The sequence below is a fragment of the Amblyomma maculatum genome, chromosome 3, assembly GCF_055883805.1.
Source record: "Amblyomma maculatum isolate TAMU_Amacu chromosome 3, ASM5588380v1, whole genome shotgun sequence".
Classification (NCBI taxonomy): Eukaryota; Metazoa; Arthropoda; class Arachnida; order Ixodida; family Ixodidae; genus Amblyomma; species Amblyomma maculatum.
In genome coordinates this window covers 132,526,802-132,553,852 of record NC_139346.1, presented here as the reverse complement: position 1 = coordinate 132,553,852, position 27,051 = coordinate 132,526,802, and the positions used below count along the sequence as shown (strand labels likewise).

Sequence of the window (27,051 nt, the reverse complement as noted above, 5' to 3'; positions counted from 1 at the left end):
CACTTCCTCTGGACACCCAGCGCCGGGTTTCCTAGTTGACAACTTGACAAGCCACATAATGCTTTCACCTTAAAAAGGAGGTCCCACTTGGCCGGAATTCACGCGCTATATTGATTGAGACGATGTCGCGAGCTATGTCGAGTACTGTGCACAAATTGCAAATTTGGAGATTGTAGACAAACACGCGAGGCCCTGAAAACAAAATCAGCTAAATATATGCAGTATAGAAAATTCATTGACATTAACGATAAACAAATAAATTAAGAGATAAAAGAAGAAAGGAACGAAAGAATTTCCATAAAATATTGCGAAAATGGGCTATGTTTTTTACTGGCCGCTTCTACACGGCGCTACAGGTCTTCAGCTTTACCAGAATGATTTAAACTTGGAGATTCCAACTTGTACTTGCCGCCACCCGGAAGACTGTCATCCCGTACTAACCGCCTTTTTGCAGTATATGATTTGTGCCTTGAGTTGATGTCTATATAAATTTCCCTTTCTGCCTAAAACATTTATAGGATGGAATAACTTTGACCGACGTGTATTTGACAAAGCTTGTCCTTTAGCAGCTCTCGCAAAAGTATTGTAACTGCGTTGCACTGACTGAATGGACCCTTCCCACTCTGTAGCATCCCGAAACGGCTAACATTATTTGGAAATTAATGAAAAGTGCGCACTAAAACAAGTCCCTTTCTGAAGTGGAGCTTCACAAGGGCCTGTAGTCCACTGGTTTGAAAGCTAACCTGCCCTATATATATCTGTTGGGCAAGAAATTTTCGAGATCACTGCAAAATCTGCATTGGAGAAATGCGTAACCCTGAGCGTTGCTGTATTGTTCGCGAGATGTGTCAGCGGAATACCGCGAATGACAGATGCAGCGTCTTTTCCTGTAAACCCACTATATATAGAACTCCGGTGAACTCTGATGCGTTCAACGGAACGCTGGTTGCGTTCGACAATACAGTCGAGGACGAAATAACCTGGACCCATATGCTGCCGGCCGCGTTCCAAGTCTTCTGCCGCGTTGCGTAGAGGGTATATAAATGTTTGCTGCCGTTATGTGAAAGGGCAAAAGCAAATATTACTCGCATATATATGCACCAAATATTAATTACCTTTAGATATGGTAACGAGTCACAAGACGTTGACCTCCGAAGCGTGGGCCATACTCTTCTGTCCGAGGAAGAACAAACGATGACATATCACGTGACTGCAGCTGTCTGCAGCCGCCCGCGTATTTACAGTAACACGATACCATGCACGCGATGTCGCATACAATTATAGAGTCATCACGAACGGCCCGAAACAAAGCCGCGCGATTCGAGTGTGCACCGTTACGGCGTGGGTGGTTGAAATGCGCAGGCTCCCACGCGAGTCTGACGTGGGTTCTCATTCCACCGCGCAGCGAGAAAGCTATGCCGCGCGAGAGAATGTGCACACAACGTAAAGAAACAGAAGCCGCGCCAGGCTTCTTTCTTTTTTTTTTTTTTTTCGTACTGATTACACTACAGATTCGTGTGGGCGGAGAAAAAAAAAAAAAAACAACGAAAGGCGAGCTCCATGCGACTAGGCGAACCGGAGAGTTTGAATGCGGCTATATCAGAGCCGAGCTTGGATCCGCCGAAAGGCAAAGCGAACTCACATATCTCGGCACGGAGTGGTTTTATGCTCGCCTCTTCTTGCGCCTCCTCTTCTTATCCTCGCAGGGCCCGCCGCACAAGCGTGAAGCGAGTTCCGAAAGACGTCGACAATGGAGCCCAATTAGTCGGGACTAACGAAGCCGCTTGGAGCGAGGTCGCCGCCTGCGATGCCTTACGCACTGCACCAGCCTGAAAGCAAAAAGATGAGAGAAAAAAAAAAGTTAACTGTACGGCAGAGATGAAACGCATACAGCCAGAGAAGACTAACTTTCCGGCGACAGATACGGTGGGCTTTAGAAATCTCAAGAAGACACGCGAACATGAAGTCAGAAAAAAAAAAAAAAAAGCAATCTCTTAGTACACCACTGCGCACCTGCTGGAGCGACCGAAGTTCGGTGCAGTGGACGCAGGTATAGAGTCACAGACAAAATTTTGTGGGGTGTGGGATCACGCGGGCATAAATTTATGTGCTGTATATAACAAAGCAGGAGATTGAAAAGCAGAGAAGCACATCAAGATACGCGTGGTCAATGCAGTGAAAAATAACAGTTGACTGACTAACGAAACAGCGCAAAATTTATATCCGCGAATCGATTCCGCACCCTGCAAAATTTTGCCCACGAATGCACATTGAGGGTAAGACAACCTGCTGTAAGCATTAAGCTGGGGGCCGTGGCGCCCTGAATCGAACCAGAAGCACCGAAGGACTGTGACCGAATACAGCTATAGCTATAGTTCTACAGTCCACCTAGCTGCAAAAACTGTAACGCTACATGATATTTGTCTCATGTAAGTCGGAGAAACATATCCATCATCATCGACAGGACCAAATGCGCCCAAATCAGGAGAAGCCTATTTCTTAAAACTGACTAATTAATACCACGCTGTGCTAGCCGCGGACATCCTGTCCAAGAGCAGCTCCCCTAACATGTCAAGACTCACCACAGTAAACCAGGCATTCTAAATTAACCATGCGAAAGGCGTGAGGGGGCACTTATTGTCACAGTAAATCATCACCTGCCTAGCTATCTTCTTAACACGACGAACACTCTTCTCACCGGGGTTTATTAATAAGCTAGCCCTGGGCCAGCCGTACCCTCCGTTTCAGAACGTCCTAATTTCATACCGACCATGACATCCGGGCCAGCGCAGAACAGGTTTTCTTCCCTTCGTATACATACATACATACATACATACATACATACATACATACATACATACATACATACATACATACATACATACATACATACATACATACATGCATACATGCATACATACATACATACATACATACATACATACATACATACATACATACATACATACATACATACATGCATGCATGCATGCATGCATGCATGCATGCATGCATGCATACATACATACATACATACATACATACATACATACATACATACATACATACATACATACATACATACATACATACATACATACATACATACATACGTAACACTCGATCTCCATCAATTATCACGATCGCCCGAGGACGCCCACTGAACGGCCAGGATATTCCCTATAGTGATCAATCCAAATAACACGATCACCCTAAACACAATATAGGCCTAAAAGAGAGTAAAAAGGATAACGTGTCCTCTAGTGTATACATTTCCTATCAGAAAAAGGGTATATGCTGCCCAACTCGATCCTGTGGCAAACTTTTATCACTAAAAATTCGGAGGACCCATGGTCGGCAGGGGAGGTAGATTGTCACCTCAAAACATTCGAAACTCTCGCACCTACTAAGATCCTAACCAATGTATCAACCCTATCTAAGTGCTAACCCGAAAATTTCTAACACCGCCGGTAAATGATGTCTGCGATTTATAAATACATCGAATGAAGATTGTTTGAGATGTAAATACGCGATTACTGGTACAGCATTTCGTATATTTAGTTCGCAAAAATCTGCAGGATGCAGGCCGTGAAAGGAATACCCTGCTGCTACAGGAACTGCGCTGAAGGCAGTGTCACGTACTCCATTTCTACTGCCTGATAGGGAAATTCGTGATTAGAGTGCAGTCTACCAGCTGCGGCTGCCTCCCCTCCGCGATGTTTTCTAATCCACTCCGCGCGCCTAACTTGACGCCGCTCTCATCTTCTCTTACAATGCAGCCGGTTGCCCTCAGCGATCGCCTGTTACCTTGCCTTCCCATTATACATTCACTTTTCTTTTTCTCCATTATACATTCACTGAAGAATTATACTCCTCCTCCTCCTGAATTTCATCCAGCATGTCAATAACTACACATTTCCCCCTATACATTCCCTGAAGAATTATACTCCTCCTCCTCCTCCTGAATTTCATCTATAGCATGTCAATAACTACACATTTTCCCCGCAAACAAGCTGTTCTCTTCCAGTCTCTTAACGTCACATTTATCATTTTACTCTCCATACCTTGCCGAACTGTCCAATTCAAGTTTGCACCCTTATAGGCATACCCTCCAAGCTTCTGCACCACGGAGGAGTATCGCCAGTAGGAATACACTTCTCTCGAATAATACTGGTAAATATCCAAAAACTTGATTGTATCTGACAGAGCCTACTATACAACTCCCCCGTATATATTCTTATTATGCAGGCTATGTCGCTCTCATATCTGGATATGGGCTCACTGTGCCATACAGGCAGAAGTGTTATTTAATCAATTCGAGCTTCTTTCTCACTGCCCATCGTAAACCGCTGTTCCCTTCAGAAGCTGCTGAACATCAGGGCCACTTCTGCTGGCCCGTCTAGGTCAGTGACTATGAATTTATTTCCGTGAATTATTAAAAAAGACTACGTCATCAGTAAATCGCAGATTACTAAGCTGTTCCGAACATCAGGTCGCTGAAGACCTGCGCGGTACATAGCACTGGAGAGATCGCGTCGCCCTGCCTATATGTGCACCTACTGTATTGGTGTTTCAATGCTGTTTTTACGGAACACTACGGTTGCTGCGCAGCCTTTATAGACATCTTCCTATACAGCCTTGCAGATATATGCGTATGGCTCTTCTTCACCCTTGTTCTATAATAATGCCTGTATGACTGCCGAGTGTCTGGCTGAGTCAATTTTTTTTTTTTCGCAATTTATTAGTGCTCTATGTACAGTGGCACGGCTATATACTCTTCGCATTTCTCCATCACCCGAATAACAGGGTGAATTAAGAAAGCATGCACCGTCATTTAGTGCACAAAAGTGTATGGTTGCCCTGATTTTGCTGGCCAATTATGATGGCAAAAATGCGTTTTACGCCGCGAAGGCGTCTTCATCTTCAGCTATGGAGCGCCATGACAAAAGACAATTCTGCATACTCAAGGTGGAATCGCAGGGCCATTTTCCAAGCGTTTCATGCCAGTTAATCCGAACACCGCAACGATGGAGAGCTTACGCCCGTTTATCACCGGTACGTACGCGTAGGCACTGGGGATCGAACTCCGGACCTCCGGCATACGAGATTTTATTAATGAGATTACGCGAAAAGTATAACGAGAAATACGGAAATTTAAGCACGCAAGGAAAAAAAGAGAAGCCAAGTTATATTTTGTTGCCAGAACGAGCGCAAGTGCCGAGAAACAGCATGTAGCTGCTGAAACCCGAGAAGCTTATGGTAACGTCGTAGCTATGATTAAGAAAAAAAACCAATACATTCAAGGCCAGTTTCCCGCATTCGCGTATACATACGCATACAGAAAGCCTTACTCCACATATATGCGCAAAACAGGCCCTAGTGAATTCACAACTTCCTTTGCCGAATCGCACGGCGTATAGTGCGTGGCGCATGTGTGAGCTATAGCTATTTCAAGCCCACAAACACGCACACAAAAACTTTGCCGCGCGTTTTTATCTCCTCTCCGCAAGAAAACGGGACGGCGATCGCGCAGAGAAAAGGCGCGCGTGACCGCGAAGAGCGGCCCCCGAGATAGACGCCAAGCAAGTGAGAGAGCCAGAGAAGGACGCACAGATCTGGGCTCGATAGTCGCGTGAATGGACCGACGGACACACCGAAGCACCTGGACGTCTTGAGGGCCGCAGAAACGTGACGCGCGGTGGCGAGACGCGAATAGGAGGAAAGAAGCCGCGTGGCGCCCCGTCTACGCACGTCAGCCGCAAATGGAGGCTGTATCCTCAAAAAGCGCACCAAAGCAGCCGCGTCGAGAAAGAAGCCCGAGATGACGGCCGACGGCTCAATGCGGGCACAACTGCCGGCGCAGATCGGCTTCCGCACGAAGTGGCTATCTGAATGCGTAATGGACATCAGCGGAGGCACCGCCGCTCAGGATGCGGACGTGTCAAGCAGGACGTAGCCAATACGGAGAGCAATTGATGATGACAGCGATGATGATAAAAACGTCTGTCGCTAGATTTGCGAGCGCGAAACAGATGCAAATGGGTGAATACACATATCCCGGACTTTGCGCCAGTCAGCGAAACGACTAAGTGATTGAGACGCTTGTACTTACAACAACCTCGAAGACAGCGCCTTCTTCCCAGCCTTTCCTTAGTCACGTGCCCTCAGGTAGCCCGCTATTTGAAGGCGCCCACGGCTACACGCCCTGTGGGCCCGCGTAGTCCTGTAACGGCCCATGTACAGTGGTAGTACGCCCGCATCACCCACAACCCGCGAAATACTCCATCGCGGCCGCTGCAATCAGGCTTTAACGCCTGGATCACCTTACACGCGCGGTAATTACCACCGTCGTGAGTGTAAACGCTCTTCTAGTGACGCGAGGGTACCCGAAAATTACTCATGGAAAATCCCAGTGGCGCCCGCGTAGGCTTCACTGCAAGGCCCATCACCGGCGGGGAGCTTGCTTCCACTCAGTAAAGCCGAGAAGCTCCAAGGACGGGCGGCGCTCGGCGAGTAATTCTTAACGAAAAAGAATATAGACACGGGGGGTTAAACTGGCGCAACGGCAGTTTACCAAAGCGAAACCGCGCATGGAGCTCGGGAGTTCTAAATCCCTTATTTTTCTTCCCTGTGTTCCAGCGGAAACCGCGGGTCTTCGACCCTTTAAAGAGGTCCTACAATGACGCGAATAACCTTTCCCTTTTCCTTCCCACCGAGAAGCCAAGTATTAAAGTATTAAAGGGCATTCGCAAGGGTACAGAGGCATGACGAGCAGCCGCCCGAAAATGAGAGCTAGAAGGGAGGGGTATAAGCAGTAATAGTGCCTACAACCGCAAAGCACCCTCCACTGCCCCAACCCCTACCGCAGAGAACAAGGAAATCGGGAATTAAAAAGAAGAGAGCCCTCTTTCACTGCTGGCCACGACCCGCTTCCTCTCTCCATGAGTTTCTTTATTATCCTCTTCCTCTCCTTTATTATTATTTTTTTCTTCCTTTCTGTTTCTGGGCAGGGCGGACTTCTTTTCTAGTGGTGCGGCCGGCGGGCCCTGCATATAAGCCCAGCGGGCTTATATACCGGTGGACGTAGACGTGATATATCCCGAGGTTCGAGCCCTCTTCCCCCTTTCCGTATATGCCGACGGCGACCAGCGCGGGATTTCTCGGCGGCGCGCTGTCCACTCTGCGGTGCGTCTGTGCGCTGCGTGGAAGCCATATAGATGACGCGCTCTGCTGCTCTCCTGGCGGGGATCTGCTGTTGCGACGCCGGGCGGGCTTCCCGCGGTGCCATCGTCGTCTATCGCCATTGTCTGCGGGGACAGTGCGACATTTTCCAGCCCAAATGGGGCCGCTTCGTCTCTTTGCACCTTCCACCAGGAGCCGGTTAAATCCCTCCGCAAGCTATCCACTAACGCTTGATGAATGGCGCAAAGTTCACTAAAGAAAAAGAGGGGGGAAAAAACGGATACACATGCCAAACTGTCGGTGCAAATGCCCCAATCCACACCTACCGATCCTCCATGTGGGCCACGAATCGCGATACACGTCCATCTCGTCCGGACTTTTTTCTTCTGCTGTAACCTATTGGATGACTGATTGATAACGGCACGTATTCTAACCGGCCATATTTTAACACTACTACCACTTTCGATTGCTGTTCTTCCCTTTCCATTAAACTTCGCCGAAACTTCGTATATATGGTATGCATGTAATGCGCCCATCGCACGCTGTTTAAAACGTTGCCACAGGCTCTCTTTGCAACCCAGGTGAGCTCTTGGATACGGCCGCAAAACTAAGAATATTGTTACAACAATATGAACATGCCTAGAACGAGCTCCTGAAATTAAAGAAAAAAAAAACAATTTAAATGCAGAAGATGCCACACGTCTGGGATAGACCGCGAGGTAGCGTAAAGCCAGGAGAAGAATAGATTTCAGCATTGACATTTGATCATTATAGTCATCACCAGCCGAACACCTATTCCGCTGCAGAAAAGAAGCGCCTCCAAATCACCTCTCATTATCGTTCTCTTGTGCCGGTTGGGGACGACCTCGCATTGTGACCTCCCACCTCACTCTCTTCCTCATGCTAACTTTGCCTTCAATCCACTGTGGCGGCAAACGCGTGTCCACGAAACTTGTCCTGCCCACGCATGATAACACTAAACAAACCCTACTGAGGAAGTAAGAGCGCCAAAAAAAAAAAAAAAAAAAAGAGAGAGAGAGCCCACAGAGTTCTCGACAATCACTCTTTCTTTATACTCTTCACATGGTATGGGAAATCTGCGGCGTGGTCACAATAATAATTGGTTCACAGAAAGGGACAGGCGCAGTATCTGTCACACTTGTTGTGGACACCTGCACCGCGCCATAAGGGAAAGGGGGAAGGTGGGAGTGAGAGTGGAAATAGAGAAAGAGGAGCCGTAGTGGAGGGCTGCGGAGTAATTTCGACCACCTGGGGATCTTTAAACGTGCGCTGACATTGCACAGCACACGCACGACTCCGTTTCGCCTCCATCAAAACGCAGCCGCCGTGGTCGGGATCGAACCCGGGTACTCCGGGTTCGATCCCGACCACCACCGAGGCGGAGGTATGCTACCAGATTCGGTGGTTTCGCGGCAGCAAGCGTAAGTCTTCACCTCCGATACAAAACCACACATGTGAGAGTCGTGCGTTGTGTGCCGCACTACGGGACGTTTCCTCTACTTTCGCTGCACGGAGAATCATCGGATGCTAAGTACTAGCTGCATTAGAAACCCTCCCGAACTAATCACTGCAGCGCCAAGAAGACTCGGGGGCTGCAAGAAGACAGACTCCTCCTAGATACTCTCGGTGAGTAATCCAGACCTGGGGGATAAAAAGGATATCCACAGGAACACGCACGCCCTTCCGAGAGGCCCGCGTCCCGTAATGAGCAGCCCACGGTCCGCGAAACGCAGAAGCCTCTCTCCGCTCCGGCCGATAAGCTCCGGCTACCGCACGGCCGGAGGACGGCGTCTTCCATTATACACGGAGAGCGATGGCTCGTCCGACCTCTTTCGTCCTTCGACGGCAGTTCGAGAATCGGGTCTAACACGTACATCCCCCTCCTTAGAGAATAGACCCCGATTAATCCGCGGGGCAGACCCTTCAACCTCTACCGCGCTGTCTGCGACGCCGAAATACCTTTCCCACCGAGCTTTATTTATCTGGAATGTATCCCAGTATCGCCACCTAAGCAAGTAACACTGAATTCATCGGGGTGTCACTATTTTTGCCAACCGTGCAATGCCCCGAAATCGAGACAGAAAACGAGGAACGCCGGAGCGTTGAATTCACGGAACGAGAAGTATGACGTGGGAACGAAAACCCACCTATGCATCAACGCCGTGAAGTTGTAGGCTCTCGCCTCTCAGGGTCGCGCGTCTAGAGCGCATATTAAGGTTCACAACGCCGCCTTCTACTCCTGTATGCGCCGCCTCGCGCCATATCCAAGTCGCATCCATTGTTCCTCGCACTATGCATCCTATTTCATCACTCGCAAAGCGCCTTATACTGCTCCCTATGCATGCACAACCAGTCATGCAAGAATATCACGGCCGTTGTGCAAAGCCTTCATCGAGAACCGCGCTGCTCATCCAACGCTGTATCCTCCCGAATCAACGCTCCCCATCTACGCCAGCAGACCCACCATTCATCTCCTTGGTCTTTCACCGGCCGACCCGTTTCCACACTATCGGCCGCCTTTTATCCCCAAGAAAGAACTCTCCGATCCATCCTGCCCCGCCGGGGTGGTGCAGTGGTAAGACGCCCGACTACTGTGCCGGAGTTCCCGGGATCGAATCCCGGCCTCGGCGGCTGCGTTTCGATGGAGGCGAAACGAAGTGGCGTCCGTGTGCTGTGCGATGTCAGCGCACGTTAAAGATCCCCAGGTGGTCGAAATTACTCCGTAGCCCTCCACTACGGCCCCCCTTTCTCTCTATCCACTTTCACTCCCACCTTCCTCCCTTCCCTTACGGCGCGGTTCAGGTGTCCACAGAGCAAGTGTGACAGATACTGCGCCTTTCCCCTCCTATGAACCAACCAACCAACCAACCAACCAACCAACCAACCAACCAACCAACCGATCCATCGTATACACATCCGAACTTCCAAGTCGGACGGCATCGCCGATGATGCACGCGAACGGCTCTGCGGCTGCCGAACCACCGGCAACCGTGGCCCATGACCGGCTCGGGGGCCTTGGCCGTTTCCCTTCCCGATCGTGAGGCGTTCAGCAGCGATCATTTGTCTCCGCCCTTCGTTACACTATCTCTCGCTCCCTCCGCTGCTCCCCGTACTGATGTCTCCCCATTCGTCTCACTGCCCCCCTCCTCCCCCAATCGCCGAAGCACGGTCCATTTCTCCTGATTTGCGAAGGCCCGTGCCGCGTGGGCCGCTGACCGGACTCCTCAACCCTTCCACCGCGGCTCCGTGTAAGCGCATCGCTCACTTCTGCTGCTTTTCGATGCACCGCATACCGCCTTTTATTTTTCGAAGCGTTATTTCTCCAAATGACCTCTCCCCTCCCCATCACACCTCCCCAACCCTTCTGACACTGCAGAGAACACCGCTATCCCTAAAATCTCGCTCACTTCATATACGCTCCGGTGAGCCCGAAACTCGCACTTTCTACACCAGACTGATTACCATAATGGTAGAAAAAGCGAAGGTGAATGACCGCAGCAAAGGCACGGCCGGAAACGCACGCTCCCATGAACACACAAAGACGAGAACATGACATACGCGGTGTAAGCGGCAGAGTGTGGTGTTTTGCTTCGTCCGTTGTTGTCCCTTGCATTTCGTCCCTTGCGATAAAAATAAAACAATAACCAGCCCGATAGGGCTGCTTCAACCCCCCCCCCCCTCCCCTTTTTTTCTTTCTTCAATAATAAATTTCGCGATACAATAACCAGGTCGATTTAAAATTTCAAACAATCTCGCCCAATCAGCGCCTCGTACATCAAGATACGCGATACCGGGTCATTTCATGTCCATACGTTCAATTTTGGTCGGAAGTCTGCAGGTCGGAAGTCGAGTACCGCTGAAGCTTGATAAGTCCAGAGCGGTGAGCGCAACAGCTTAACTCTGCGAATTAATGGTTCTAGTGTACCACAGCTGCCCACCTACACGGCCCAAAAGTAAACACAGCGACCTGAAGACTTTCGACGAAGACTGCACGATGCAGGCAATAACCAAGTTAGAGTCGGACGAATTATGTGGTATTGAACCACCCTGGACTAAAGGGAGGACATTCATTCGCAATCTCTCTCTCTCTCTCTGCCTCAGCTGCTATCATCACGAAACACGAGTATTATTGGAAGCTTCCGCTGTCGCTCCGGGCAGCTTGCCTTCTGTCCACTGGCGCCCGCATTTTACTCCCTCCATCACTCAGAGGTGGCCTTCCTACCTTCCCCTGCACCCAGGCGCCTCTTTCCCAGGCGGCCAGAGGCTGTCCTGACCAAGGCATCCCGAGGACCGTGTCTTTCCTGCCCTGGCAACGTGCGTTCCTCCTCCGCCTATCTGGTCTCCGGGATGCAGCAAAGCATAGTCTCCAACTTTGCTCCCCTTCATCCTCCTCCTTCTCACGACCAGGGCCATCCGCACTCCTTTCTTTGTCTTGGCCCGTCCCACAGGCAGTCTCCGCACGGAGGCGGGTCATCCATCTGTCTGTCGGGGATTTGGGATCTCTCCCAGCTCATTTCCTGATCTCGCAGCGGCGGCCTCCGCATCCTCCCGTTTTTCCCCCGGCATCCTCCTCCCTTCCATCGGCACGCCACCTGACACTTTTCCGCTGTGGCCTAATGCCGCGACTGCGCGCCCGTGTGCGTTTTTTTTTTTTTTTTTTTTTTTTTTTTTGCGCGACGAAGAAAGAAACCCGACGCCCAGCAGCAACGGAGACAGATATAATAAGGCCAGGGAGCCGAAGGGAGACAGGAACAGATGGAGGAAAAGAAAAAAAAAAGCAACTGGGCTCGGCTGGTTGCGAATCGCATTTACTGCTCCGTAATTCTGTGCAGCGAACCCGTCCATCAGTTGCTGCCTCCGCAATACAAGGCCCGTTGGAGACGGTTTGAAACGCACACTTCTCAGCCGATATGCTGACTTGAGACGCTTGAGGCGCGCGTAATACTTCCGCAGGTATTACACGCCCATTACTCAAGAAAAGCACCTAATGAACAGGGGCGCAAATGGTCCAGGTGTATTGAAGGCGATGTTATGATGCTGCTCTCAGATTTCTGCGACGGTATCGTCGTTACCTATTAACAGTCAACGTTTCAGTCGATATATTCGGATATATAACTCAAGTACGAAGAGTGAAATGCCGCCTGGAGGTGGTCCTCTAACGTCCACCTATTGCCACAATGCCGCGATCAACCACCTTGCACAGGGTGCACGGGGATTGACCACGAGACGTCGTGCCGACACGTCGACGCCATTCAGGCTTGAGCCTAGCTGATCTGCTATAATACGCATTGCTTTTGAGCAGTACTCGACTGCACAACGTTGTCACTTCAAATATCTGCATGCGTAAATTGCCTTGTTGCACCCACTTCGTGGAATATTACAAAAATACGGCACAAGATTACGAGACTCAAACGAATCATGATGCGACGATATCGTTGACCCGCTCGCTAGTAATCTCGCTTTTTCGGAGTGTAAGTTTGAGAGTGCAATGCGATATTATGGATACTATCCACTTCGCTTCATAAGCTGTTTTCAGCACTACGAAAGGTAAGGGCGATTCGGGCCCTACCACCAGATGGCGCGAGCATCGTCACGCCTCGTCCTCCATGTCGGAGGTCGCGCGGTGGCATCGGCGAGCGTGAGCTCGCGCAGTATCATGTACCCGCCGTACATTGGAAGTGACCCGTAAAGTTTTATTTTGTTGTTAAATACTTCCACATCCACTTTTCGTTGTGGAGCCCTTTATGCGCATGGAGTCTGCAGCGGTACTTTCGTGCTTCGGGACATAACAATACCTGCTCGGTGTTGCAACTAGGCATTCACCCGTGCAACAGCAACAGCTCGACAGAAAAAGTGGCCGGTTGCCCATTGCGCGCAACACAACTTGCAGCTCATTAAACCCGTTGTTAGCTGCCACTGAGGCAGGACTATAGAACACTATAGCAGAACAGATCTTAAAGAAAGAGCGAATTAATTGCCCCAATTCCAAAGCTGGTAAGAACAGGCGCTGTCCAGCAGTAAAGCAAACAATGCAGTTGCTTAATTTGGGTGACGGAAGGTCGAGCAAATACTTTCACGCGCTCGTAGCATAAACGGCACACCCAGAAAACATGTTCTACGAAATTAGTATCGGAACGTAGCTCTGCTTGAAATGCACATAAACCACGGAATCTAGGCTCGCAACAACGCGACGTTGGAACATGTCACTTGTAAGTCGAGCGCTATAGCAAACAGAACAGACACGTCGCAATCAGCTCTAAAAACGGCACGTCGGCCATCGACACCTTCACGCACGTGCGGCTCTTGGCCTCGCTCGCTTGCCAAAAAATTAAAACGTTTTCATGGATTTGTACGTTTTAATTTCTTCACCTTTCACAAGCAGGCCCCGATGTCGAGGAATTCAATGCGAAGCAGTGGTCTTGTAATGACGCCGCACACCCCGACGAAGTTACCGCAGTCTAACGAGCCGATCTTTTCACAAAGTCGAGCATTTGATCGAGATCGACGTCTTTCTTGTTCCACGAAGTCCACGAGTGTAAGTAAACGTATCCTCTCACTCGCGCGGTTTTCGTTGGCACACGCAGAAATTCCGACAAGACGCGGAAAGCGCACCCCGAATCAAGCTCCGGCTGTTTGCATGCGGCGCCCGCACACAAGAGTCACGACCACACATATGGCGAATGCCGCGCCGCGGCCGCTAGCGCCCCTTGCGGATGACGTCACGTGCATAACTCCTGTACTCTCCCGTGGTGCCGTCCGCGATAGAAGCTTAAGAGCACGATTATGTCGTGTGCGCCAGCCTGGTGGGCCCGAATCGTCCTTACCTTTCGTAGTGCTGCAATTAGCTAAGTATACTGCGGAGAGTAGGCGGTAACACCTGGTACCTGTGTGGTGATGCTACTAGTGGGTAATGAGTGGTATTGCCAGTGTGATAATGAAAGAACTGTGCTGAAGTAGTACCGAGTGGTGCCAGTTGATACCATGACAGCTAGTGTGGTATCGAGTAGTCCTAGATAGTATACCATGGAGTATACAAGTTTCAAGTTTATTTATTTCATACATACAAGAAATGTAATACAGTAAAAGTTCTACAGAAGGAGGTCCCGTAATACAAGACTGTCGGCGGGGCCTCTCAGAACAAAGCAAGTGAGGATATACTAAAGGCGCACCATGCATTCCTATGGGCGTGACATTACGACCCCGTCGATCAACTGGGGAATTCCACGGCAACCACCGGCGTTTTCACTGAACGGGGGCGTCTCACGCTATCGCCACAAAAACTGATTGATCTCAACGAGCTCGATTTATCACCTAGATTGCTTTACCGAAGAACGTCCCATTGAAAGCCGATTAGTTGCTCGGCTCACCTCACCACAGGGAAGCGATTCTTAAAGCTCAAATATGACGCCTTTATAACCTGAAAATTGCAAGAATGCAATCAAGAAGAATGTTAACTCGGAAAGTAAAATGAAAAGCAAAATATATCTAAAAGACTATCTCAAAAAAGACTTTCGCCACTGATTGCAAACATGAGAGAGAAATTGGTGACAAGCCGCTGCAAGCACATGAGCGACAAAACCTATATGTCCGATCGCGAGAATCCATGTAACATCCTAAACCACGGTGAGTGGCTGAGGTTGAAACATAAGCAGTTATCGTAGCCTGCGAATGAGCACTGCACGCCATAAACGACTTTATTGATTTTGACACCAGGCCGCGAGATCCCAAAGTCGTACATTAGGCATCCAAGTCCAGTTTTCTTGGACACTTGGGTAACTGTGGGATATTGAATAAGACAGTCCTGTCACTCGTGCGTATGTAAACGGGGCTGTCTTATACCTGTCCTACATCATCTTAAGACACTGGTTAGACCATTGCCATCCATTGCATTAAACCTTGTGGAAGCTTAGACCATTGTCATATTGACATGACATGTCGATGGCAATGGTCTGATCTACCGAAGAGCAGTAAACAAAAAAAAAAATCTGCTCCTAAAACTTTTTTTTTTTTCGTTCGCAGCGAAAAATTGAAATTAAAAGATGAGAATGGTAAACTAATAAATGCAGAAATCTGTCCTCTATCAGATCTTTTTTGCTTTAGTGCTTATCTATCACAAACTTTTTTTTTTTTTTTTCGAATAAGTTCCAACTCCATCGGGATAGACCTAGAATGTTTCGCAGAAATGAACGTTTTGAACTACCAAGGGTGTACACTAATTACGGAAAAAGGTGCCGTGCCTATTACGTTTCCTATCGCTTTATTAGATTGTCAAATTAAATTGTACAGTTGACTTCTCTTGCTCAAGTTAAGCGAGAAGCACAAAAATCGTAGTTTAGTCATTCAACACAGTATGCTATGTGAAAGTGTTTTTGTCAAGTACTGTATTGTATAGTGTACCTTTAGTTTATTATTGATTATTTTGGCGTGCAGCACGCACCCGTCGACTGTCGTGGCCCACCCACGAGCGCTCCTGCGGGCACGAGAATGTACGCTGTATTCATGAATGGTAATCAAATTATTATGTCTTAAAAACAAAAAAGGCAATGGGCTGTGCTTTTGAAAACAATTGTGAGGCACTTGTAAGATACTTTTACGAGCATATTGATAAAAACGGTCTAAGCTACCAAAATCTTGTTCCTGAAATTTGTCCTGCGCCCACAACTGGTAGTAATCAATCAAGACTGCCACAGAAAGGCGGGGGGGGGGGGGGGGGGGAAGTAGAAAGGGGGGGGGGGGGTATGTCAGCGGATATTTTGACTGTTACGGTGCACTTCTGGCGTATGTAAAAAAACGTACGTTCAGGAACTCTGTCAGAATTTGTCCAAAATTTCTGGGCACGTCTCTTCTGTACGTCTACCCCCTTCACGTTGCTGAGCGCGACATAAAATAAATGAAATTTAAAAAAACACTGCTCTTTCCGAATTTTGCCTGCATCTCACAGTTGCTTTAAGCTGCACTAAAAAGCGCCCGAATCTATTACTTCATTATTATCATTGTTATTGATTCTGCGGTTGCTGACGACGCTGCACAATAATGATGTAAAATTTCTGGAAGTTTTGAAAGCCTGAAAAAAATTACAAGAAAGAAAGCAAGCTTTTTTGTTTTTCTAGATATTGAAAAATTTTGAAAAATCAATTATTTATGTCAGTCAAGATATGTAGCCGCATTGAAGCAGCAAAGTCTTTTTCCGTAGCTGTTGCTGCTCGCAGATATGTTGCGCCACTTTTACATGGTTATAAGAAGACATAAATGACACTTTTCATCGTTATAGATGGTTCCTGTCATATGTTTTGCAGACTCCACTGCCGCATGTGAGGGGAAGTGGTCAGAGTTCGGCTGTGCGCCCAACAAGAGTAAGAATAGGCCCAAGGGGCATAGCGTGCAGAAGCTGTTGTTTGTTTGTTCTAACTTACAGCTCAAAGCTTCTAGTTTAATGAGCAGTCACTACCGGAGCCACCGGTAGGCTTATCCGGCTCTGACAAACGATCTGCGCAATAAAATCATATATATTCAGCTCACACAGATAGTGTACATGACGCTTCAAGTTTTAAACTTGTAAAACTCGCGGACTAAAGTCCGTAAATTACGATATAACTTAATTTGTTTCATTTTTGTAATCACTCATGTGGGACTAAGGTGCGCCCACGTTCTTGTTGGTTCTAGTAGTTTTACATTTACGTTCAAGTGTGGTTTTTATGTTACAGTGCTTACATCAAACACGTGACCAATTGTATAAGCCAGATTTTTGTATGCTCCTCTTGTGTTTTCATCCACGCTTACTCCTACTTGCACCTTTCTTATGTGGAGTTGAAAGTTTACAATTTTCGCTCCAAATCAATCATATGCGGAAATAGGTATTGGATACATCTCAGCATTTTTAACTTTATTCCAGTACTGTGATGTCAGCAGCTGCTTTTTTTGTGTGTGTGTGGAATATTAAAAGTTCAATATTTCTCTTTTTCTTTCTCCTCAAGTAAACTGGGGGGGGGGGGGGGGGGGGACGCTGCTCCTTTTTGCGTGTGTTCTTCTTCTTTGTTCGTTCTAGTCAATACACTTGAACTGTCAATTGTGTCCATTTTCCTAGTGAAAAGAGGTTTAATTTACTGACTGTTTCAACGGGAAATATAACCCTCCGTAAGCTGCAAGGCGAACCACACAAGAACACAGCCAGTCTATAGGCACACACAAGCGAGCTCGAGCAGCGCAGTGGCATTTCGTCGTTCTCATCCTAGTCTTCCTGATATCCGCTCATATATACTACACTATAAGCTTTCTTAGTGTGTCCATTTTCCTAGTGAAAAGAGGTTTAATTTACTGACTGTTTCAACGGGAAATATAACCCTCCGTAAGCTGCAAGGCGAACCACACAAGAACACAGCCAGTCTATAGGCACACACAAGCGAGCTCGAGCAGCGCAGTGGCATTTCGTCGTTCTCATCCTAGTCTTCCTGATATCCGCTCATATATACTACACTATAAGCTTTCTTAGGCAGTTTAAAGTTCATCGCGTTTTTCATTAAATAAATAACATGGCAAGGACTACTGATGATGTTTTTGTGACCTAGATTGTTCTAATCTGTTCATGTTGAGTTTGTCATTTTTGTCTCACTTTGTTGTTAGCCAGAGAATTATACACACTCAATTCAAAAATAATTCCCCTGAGCAGCCCCACCCCTTCCCATCTGTTAATAGCTTTGACGTACACCCCCTCGCCCATTTTTCTTTTTCTTGCTTTTTTTGTTAGTGTTTTTTTTTCTGCAATGCAAATTTCCTTTTTTTTTTTTTTGCCGATTTTTCATTTACATTGGTTTAAGTCCGTTCGTTCGTTGTGCTTTTTGCGGTGCGGGCTGGACAACGTTATTTTTGTTTATTTTAATTGCACACCAACTTCAGTTCATTTTGTATGCATGCAGAGGTTGGGACACCAAATTCCGAACCTACAAAAAGCATGTTGCGTTTACTCTTAAGTACACCAACGTAAGTAAGTTACCCACGTCCAAGAACTCGACACAACAATCCCTTCACAAACATATTTTAATTTCAGCTCCAAAGAGTCGTCAAATGCCCTTTTTCTCACGATCGAGGCCCGCCGCTAGCAGCGTGATTAATGGGAGCTATATAAGTCATTACTAGTGACGTCACGGCACATCAGCGTGACGTGGGCTGATGGGCAGGCGCCGCGGCTGATGCACCGGCATCGGCGCACGAGCAAAACCTCGCCGATGAGACTACGACCTGACTAGCCTCTCTGCACCCTATTCGAAATACAAATAAGCGAAACAAGACATTTCATAAGTTCACGCTTCCACACCTGGACACTAAGCACAAAAACACTCAGCGGGAGAGGGAAAACAAAAAATGCAGCATTTCGGTACACTGAATGGTTTCAGTACATTTGTGTATTTATAACAAAGCTTCTCAATCAAACCTAAATTGTGTGGCCAAATCCAAATAACACCAAATAAAAATAGTGATCCACAACATTCTAAGTGTTCTTTCCTATTTAGAAGCAGCCAACTGTCAATGTTAAGCATTAGCACATATTTTATTAAAGGGCATAATACTGTATGGTTATTTTTTTTTCCTGTCTTCCATGCCTTGGAAAACAAAAAAAAAGCAAAAAGAAAACGAGAAAAATATTTGTTTTTCAGGACATCCGTTTTTCGTTTTTTGTTTTTCGAGCCCTCCCATCTCCACACAAGAAGCACCAGAGCACCCCTTGTTCCTTCTTGCCCAAACAGCCTGGAGCAAGTAATTAAGGCGAAGAGGCTACACAGGTAATCTGAGCGCTGGCCGTCGAGGCACAATAGGTTATTTGCGCTTTTCTGCTCCCTCTGGTGTGACGCATGTCGCGAACCCGCCGACTCGGGCCTGTGTTGTACGCAACTGCGTCGAAAGCCAGCCTCGTCAGCCCTTAGAAAGGAACAAAAAGAAAGGGGGATCGACATTATTCGGAAGGCCTCAATGCCCCTTTTCGATCAGGGCATGTGTCCAGAAAGCGTGTTTCAACGCCAACCGACACGAAAAAAGAAGAAATGAGATAAGGGGAAAAGAATTTATGAGAGAGATCCATAACGAGCGATCCAGTGAGATGGCCGAAGTGGCAAGGTATACAAAAGAAAGACCGAAGCAGAGACAAATGAAACGCACCGCGGAAAGGTCGCGGTAGCTGCGACAGGGACTAATGCTTCCAGTGGGAGGAAAAGCCCAGTTCTAAAGAAAAACATTCAGAATCGAATCGGCAACTTATCTTCTCGGTTAGCCGGTGACACACATCATCTCCATTTCATGTATTATTATTTTTTTTTCCTGAATGCAGTTAGCTCTTCCTCCTGCTTTTCTTTCCTTTGTTGAAAACGTCCCCGCCAACATTTCTCTGGCCTGTCTCCGTTTAAAGCCAAACCGACCCGGATGGAACGTGAGTGTTGTTGAGATATATTCGCACTGCCTATGACAAACGTACGTGCGTGACCACAGCGTGAGAAATCCGATAGCATCATTTGGAAGAGACACCTAATGGCATGGGTTGTTCTTTCATAAGGAAATAAAGAAAAACTGCTGACGACGATTACGATAGTCACTAATGCGAAATTTGAGCACAGCTATTTAAAGCGTTTCTGTGATATACTGAAGGAAAGAATTTGACATACATACATACATACATACATACATACATACATACATACATACATACATACATACATACATACATACATACATACATACATACATACATACATACATACATACATACATACATACATTCATACATACATACATACATACATACATACATACATACAATACATACATACAATACATACATACATACATACATACATACATACATACATACATACATACATACATACATACATACATACATACTGTGAGGCAGAAGAACGCACCAGCAAATTCACACCTTTCATACTTCAGGTAGACCGAAGCAGCAGCTACCGACTAGCCACAGCTTAGCAACACTTCGTCTTCTTCGCACGACCCGAAGACCGATGATGATTACGCTGAGATGAAGATGAAGGTCACTCACAGTGCTTACAACATTCCCCCTCCCGAACGAAAGCGACCATCCTGGTCGCAAATTAAATCTTAAGGTCGGCGGTTAAAGGGTTTCAAGCGCGACACGTGCACAATCTCGGTGCCGCGACACCGACGATCGCGAACAGGCGATGCAGGTGTGATGAGATAGTTTACAGGGGAAGTTTGTTCCAGAACCGTGTACGGGCCAATAAAACGGCTCAGAAACTTTTCACACAGGCCGGGGATGCGAGTAGGTGTCCAGAGTAGCACTTCGTCTCCAGGGCGGAAAGACACTGAGCGATGAGTCGCATCATACGTGCTTTTCCTGGAAGCTTGAGTGGCTTCAGTTTGAAGGCGGGCACGAGCACGGCAGTGGGCGATACGAGACACGAACTGTTCGTGGGAAGGCGCGGCAGAAGGAGTAGAAGCTGTGAAGAAAGATGCTTCGAGGGAGAAGGTAGGATGGCGGGCATAAACAAGAAAAAACGGAGAGTAGGTGGTGGTTCGTTGAACGGCAGTGTTGTAGGCGAAGGTTACAAAGGGGAGTAAAGAGTCCCAGTTGTTGTGCTGAGGGTGAATGTAGGTGGATAGCATATCAGAAAGGGTGCGATGAAAGCGTTCCGTGAGGCCATTGGTCTGAGGGTGGTAAGGAGATGTAGTTTTATGCACCGTGCCTGAAGCATGAAGCACTGCGGCGAGGACGGTGGAGAGGAACGACTTGCCACGATCGCTAAGGAGGAGGCGAGGGGCGCCGTGGCGAAGAAGTATGGTGTGGAGGAAGAAGTTGGCGATTTCGGAAGCGGAGCCGGAAGGAAGTGCTGCGGTTTCAGCGTATCGGGTGAGGTGGTCAACGGCAGTAACGACCCAGCGGTTGCCAGCTGGAGTCAAGGGCAGGGGTCCATACAAGTCGATTCCGACGACTTCGAAAGGTGTGGAAGGACATGGGAGAGGTTGCAAGAGACCGGCAGGAGGCGACGTAGACCGCTTGCGTCGTTGACAAGGGATGCAAGACGCTACGTATTTTAATACTGAGGTTGAAAGGCCAGGCCAGAAGAAACGACGTTTGATGCGGTCGTAGGTTTTGTGGTACCCAAGGTGACCTGCGGTGGGGTCGTCGTGAAAGGCTTGTAGAACTTGAGGACGCAGGGAAGAAGGAATTACGGGAACCCATGTGTGGCCCAGTGGGCTGTAGTTGTGCCAAAATAATGTGCCATCCTGTAACTTGAAATTTTTGAGCCGACGACGGAGACGGGCATTTGGAGGTCTAATAACACCGCTGAGACTATCAATCAGCTTTTGACAGTAAGGGTCAGCACTCTGGTGGTGAGCAAGATTGCAGTGTATATCTGGCATGGGAGCAATAGAGGCGGCGCTCAAAGACTGCATAACTGTAGGGTTTAAATGGCTTGACTCCGTTGGGACAGGAGAGGAATGCGAGGACATGGGTTGCGACGGCAAAGCAATAGGGCAACGAGAGAGAGCGTCGGCGTCCTTGTGCTTCTTGCCCGATTTGTAAGTGACAGTAAAGTCGTACTCTTGAAGGCGGAGGATCCACCGCCCGAGACGACCGGACAGATTTTTCAAAGTGGATAACCAGCATAGGGCGTGGTGGTCAGTGACGACTGTGAAGTGACGGCCGTACAGGTAAGGACGAAACTTCTGAACAGCCCAGACGACGGCGAGACATTCTTGTTCGGTAATAGTGTAGTTTTGTTCCGCAGAAGTCAGAGTTCGGCTCGCATAGGCAACAACATTTTCTGTAGAGGTGTTTTGGCGTTGCAGAAGGACAGCGCCAATGCCATGGCTACTGGCGTCGGTGTGCAAAATTGTCGGTGCTTTATCATCAAAATGGCAGAGGACGGGACCCGAAGTCAGAGCACGCTTCAGAGTTTCAAATGCTTCTTCGCAAGCAGGAGACCAGATGAAAGGCGTGTCGTTGTGAAGAAGCGCATGTAAAGGTGAGGCAATAGAGGCGAAATTGCGGATGAATCTGCGGAAGTATGATGCCAAGCCGAGGAAACTGCGGAGATCTTTGACCCGAGTTGGACGGGGAAAGTGCAGCGCAGCAGCGATTTTTTCAGGGTCAGGCTTAATTCCTTCGCTGCTTACGAGATGGCCAAGAACTTTAATGGATTTTGATGCAAAACGGCATTTCTTCGTGTTTAGCTGTAGGCCAGCGCTGGAAAGTGCTGTCAAAACTTCATCGAGACGAGTAAGGTGATCAGGAAATGACGAAGAAAAAATGACGATGTCATCTAAGTAACAGAGACATGTTTTCCATTTGAGGCCGCGGAGAACTGTGTCAATCATACGCTCGAATGTAGCAGGAGCGTTGCAGAGTCCAAAAGGCATTACATTGAATTCGTATAAACCGTCCGGTGTTGCAAAGGCGGTCTTCTCTTTATCATCTTCATTCATGGGGATCTGCCAGTAGCCTGATCTTAAGTCAAGGCTGGAGAAAAATTGGGCACCTTGCAAACAATCGAGGGCGTCGTCAATTCGAGGGAGGGGATACACATCCTTACGAGTTATTCTGTTTAGAGCACGGTAATCTACACAAAAACGAACCGAACCGTCTTTTTTTTGCACTAGCACAACAGGCGATGACCAGGAACTAGACGATGGGCGTATGATGTTGCGTGCAAGCATGTCAGCAACATTTTCCTGAATAACTTTGCGCTCGGTTGGAGAAACACGATAAGGCCGGCGTCTAACTATGCTTGATCCGTCGGTGAGTATGCGATGCGTTGCTGCAGCGGTTTGACCCAGTGTGCCGGAATTGACGTCGAACGAGTCTGCGTGCTTGTTCAATACAGCGAGCAATGCGTCTGTCTGGTCTGTTGTCAGGTCGGTGCTGATCGTGTGGCGAAGTGCTGCACTGAGCGAGGCAGGGGATGAATCAGAGCGATCGGAGGTGGAAATGGGAAGAAGTGTGACAGGCTGGGCGGAAGCAATTGATGCAACAGTAGAGTCGCGTCGCAGAAGAATGGGCTCTGATGTGGTGTTGAATGCGGCGAGAAGAGAAGAACCGCTGGAGAAGCGAAGAAGGGACACGATGATGATAATACCTCTTGACAGGAGACGAGGGCTGGGTGTAATCAGGACGTCGCCATCGGTGACGGCGTCAGAAGTCACAGATAGAATATCTTCGTTGCCCGGATAGAGGACGTGATCGGCAAGCATAACTACACGGGAAGAAAGTGGTTCTCTATCGGCAAGAATGTTGCATTCAGTGACTTCAATAGTGGGAGGGGAACACGTAATGACTGCTGAGGCGTTTTGGAGGAAATCCCAGCCGAAGATGAGTTGATGGACACAGGAGGATAGGACAGCAAACTCAATGAAGTGCAAGATGCCATCAATGGTGACTCGGGCTGTACACGCTCCACAAGGGTTAATATTCTGTCCATTTGCAGCACGTAAAGGAGGACCGGTATAAGGTGTGCGCACTTTTCGCAGTTTTAAACACAAGTCAAGTTTCATAATAGAAATAGCGGCGCCGGTATCAATTAAAGCTTCCAGTTCATGTCCCTCAAGGAATACAGTCAACATGTTTGATGGGAGCAGAGGAGGAATTGGAGCGACGACAGGCGGTGCAGTTTTACCTCCGGAAACTGCACAGGTTAGTTTTCCGTTTGGCGGGCAGAAGCTGAAGATGGAGGGCGAAGGGGCGACGAAGTCCGGCGAAAGGGTGACGGGGAGCGACGACGCGATGGCCGTGCTGTCCTAGACCGGTCAGGAGAAGTCGACGGGGAGGAAGAGGGACGGAGGCCATTATCGGTGTAGTACTGGCGAGGAGGAAGCTGGTAGGCGTCGTCACGTCGAACGTACCCATAGCTCGCACGCTCATCTCGCAGTCGTCGGCGACAAACGCGTGTTACATGGCCGCGGATTCCGCAGTAGAAACATACTGGACGAGGTGGGAGAGGCCGCCAATTACCATACACCGGTGGTCGCGGGGACAGGGCGGCGAGGCTGGGTGGGACAGGCGCGTGATGGACAGGAGGACAAGGAGGAGGAGCCGCAGTGACTTCAGCATACGTCGGAACGTTCGGAGCATACGTCGGAGCTGGTGGTTCTGTAGCCATGGGACGATTGAGTGAAGTAAGCTCCTCCTTGATAATGCCACGCAACCCAGTAGATTGAGCAGGTGGGCGTGAGAAGGCAGGAACCGACGGAATATCATTGTGGAGCTCTTCCCGTATTATAGATCGTATGATGGTGCGCAGATCAGTTTCGGGAATTTGGCTCGGATCCCAGGTGTTGTTGAGGCGGCGCGACTGTAGATAGTCAAGTCGCTGGCAAGTGGCACGAATGTCTGCCACCGTGACGGGATTTTGGGCAGCTAGAGCTGCGTAGGCAAAAGAGCCAATTCCTTTTAAAATATGTCCGACACGTTCAGCCTCGACCATGCCATTGTTAACTCGCCGGCAAAGGGCGAGTACGTCCTCAATGTAGGATGTGTATGTCTCTCCTGGAAGCTGCACACGGGTCTCTAGCTTCTTTTGAAAAGAGGCCGGACCAGCACCAACAGTTCCAAATATCTGGCGGATCTGTGTCGTGAATTGAGGCCAGTCAGGAATGGCGTCCTCATGGTTGAGGAACCACGTCTTAGCCACGTCACTCAGGTAGAATGAGACGTTGAGTAGCTTCATAGAAGCGTCCCAACCGTTAAAAGCGCTCACCCGATCGTACTGCTGTAGCCAGTCTTCGACGTCGTCACCGCGGAGACCGGCGAAAACCGGAGGGTCGCGCTGACGTGAGGTAACTGACCAAGTTGGGTGGGTCAAATGGTGCTGAGCAAGTGCACCTTGGGACGTCAGTGGTGCAGAGGTGGCATGGGCAGCCGTGGGATGCCCATCGGTAGCTACAGGCGCCGGAACGGTGAGAGCAGGGGGATGTGACTGCGCCATGGCGGTTGATGTGCCGCCAAGAACACGACCGGAACGGAGCTCCAGGGGGTGCCGCGTTGAGGACGCTGGGATCAGGAGTCACTTCCACCACTTGTGAGGCAGAAGAACGCACCAGCAAATTCACCTTTTTACTTCAGGTAGACCGAAGCAGCAGCTACCGACTAGCCACAGCTTAGCAACACTTCGTCTTCTTCGCACGACCCGAAGACCGATGATGATTACGCTGAGATGAAGATGAAGGTCACTCACAGTGCTTACAATACATACATACATACATACATACATACATACATACATACATACATACATACATACATGCATGCATGCATGCATACATACATACATACACACACATACATACATACATACTTGTACATACATACATACATACATACATACATACATACATACATACATACATACATACATACATGCATACATACATACATACATACATACATACATACATACATACATACATACATACTTGTACATACATACATACATACATACATACATACATACATACATACATACATACATACATACATACATACATACATACATACATACATACATACATACATACATACATACATACATACATACATACGTACGTACGTACGTACGTACGGCTAGAAGCAAAATGAAAGCAAACACGGGAGCGCGTGGCCTCCGCGCTTTGCAATCCGCTGCCGCTGACAGATGATAGGTATTAACGGTAAAGGCGCATGCAAACAAAGCTTGGTCGGCGGATCTCTCCGAGCATACCCCTGGTACTACCCAAGAGGGACGAACGAGCGGCGAAAGCTAAGTGTTCTTCTTCATCTTCTCAGAAATTCTCAGGCTCGTGATTCCCTTTCGCTCGCGTTACACTGGCAACGACACCAACGGTGAAGCGGCTCAACCACCCAACGGGCGCATACCATCTGTGCTTCTTTGCTGTTAGCTCAGGGACTAATGTCTTAATTTGTGCCACTAAAGTCTCGTGTACTTCGGGTAACACACATTCATAAGCTATGCGAAAGACCAGCCGACGTATAGATATAAGAGCACGAGTTCAAAGTAAGCCGTACGACCGTGTCTGCGCCTATAGGCGCATATGTTTGAACCAATTGATACATCTCCGGAGGGTTCGACCGACTACCATTTCACCCTCGGATCTAAAATGAGCTACCCGAACTGACAGCGCCTGCCAACTGGGTCTCGTGACGTCACACGACCGCCGGCCAATCAGCGCCCGGCTATGTCACCTGCCAGGATCATGCTCGTGATTTTTGCCCACAACGTCGACAACGCCGGCGCTGGATTTTCTGCAGAATGAGGGCTTTTAACGCCGTTACGTTAATAACACTCATTGTACACCGACAAAAAAGAACATAGAAGCTTAAATGGACCATCATGATAACGCCTGACACACACACAAGGAAATACACAACGCCGCTCCGTACCCCAGCCTACCAAGGCCCCTTGCTGCAAGACCCGCGTCACGTAAACCGTGTCATGCGTCATGTTCAGACTTACTTTCCAAAACAGAAACTTGCTTATGGCACAGTGTTGCACTGTTTTTTTTCTCTCTCTCTCTCTTTCGCTGTGCAATAGTGGATATAACTGGCTTGCATACTATACGCATTCTATCTAAGTTCCTACTCTGCTGTCCGGTCCACTTGTATTCAAAGAACTCTTGTCCTTCCTTCCACGTCAGATGGCTGAATACCGGCGCCTCCGTCGGTCCACCTCGCGTCAACATATTACACACACCGTCAGTTACAAAGGCGGCGCAGAAAAACGGGGCCGAAACTCGAATACACGTGTGCTCCTTGCGGCAAAGTACGCGGCTGCTGCGGCGTCCCATCCGCGCCGAGAAACGCGATCGAGCTTCCCTCTCGACCTCGAT

The 27,051-nt window shown here is 48.4% G+C and overlaps 1 protein-coding gene across 1 annotated transcript in view; it reads right to left on the bottom strand.

The window, feature by feature from the left end:
* Positions 1 to 27,051, bottom strand: part of Tpst (tyrosylprotein sulfotransferase) — a 307,475-nt gene that overhangs the window by 237,288 nt on the left and 43,136 nt on the right. Inside the window, exon 2 of the mRNA XM_084598079.1 lies at positions 1,643 to 1,829. The gene's annotated coding sequence lies outside the window, so the exon portion shown is untranslated. The remainder of the gene's footprint in view (positions 1 to 1,642; positions 1,830 to 27,051) is intronic.